This window comes from Neophocaena asiaeorientalis, unplaced genomic scaffold (assembly GCF_003031525.2).
Source record: "Neophocaena asiaeorientalis asiaeorientalis breed wild unplaced genomic scaffold, Neophocaena_asiaeorientalis_V1.1 scaffold67, whole genome shotgun sequence".
Classification (NCBI taxonomy): domain Eukaryota; kingdom Metazoa; phylum Chordata; class Mammalia; order Artiodactyla; family Phocoenidae; genus Neophocaena; species Neophocaena asiaeorientalis.
The window spans coordinates 6879935-6880313 of NW_020173731.1; positions in this window are offsets into that span (position 1 = coordinate 6879935).

Genomic DNA, 379 nt, shown 5'->3' on the forward strand with positions numbered 1-379 from the left:
CCCGCCTCTGAGGTCCCGGCCGGGCACTCCGGAAAGTTGCTAGGGCAGTGGAGGCGGGAGGGGAGGCAGGGAGGAGAGAGGCGGAGGCGTGGACCAGGCGGGCAGCAGCCGAGCCCGCCGGGGAGGTGAGCTGAGGACAGAGGAGCCGCCGCCGCCCGCAGCGCGGCTCGGCTGCCTGGGAGGAGAGTGCGGGGGCGGAGGTGGCGGGGGGGACAGAAGGTGTCAGCTCCTGCAGCTATTCCTTTTTCTTGCAAACGCGCGCTCCTGACATCCACCATCCCTCCCTCCCCACCTGCCAAGCGCCGCGGCGTCCAGACCTGGTGGCATCCCTCCTACTGACCCCCGTCCCCCAGGACAAGGGAATAAGCGGCCACCGAGG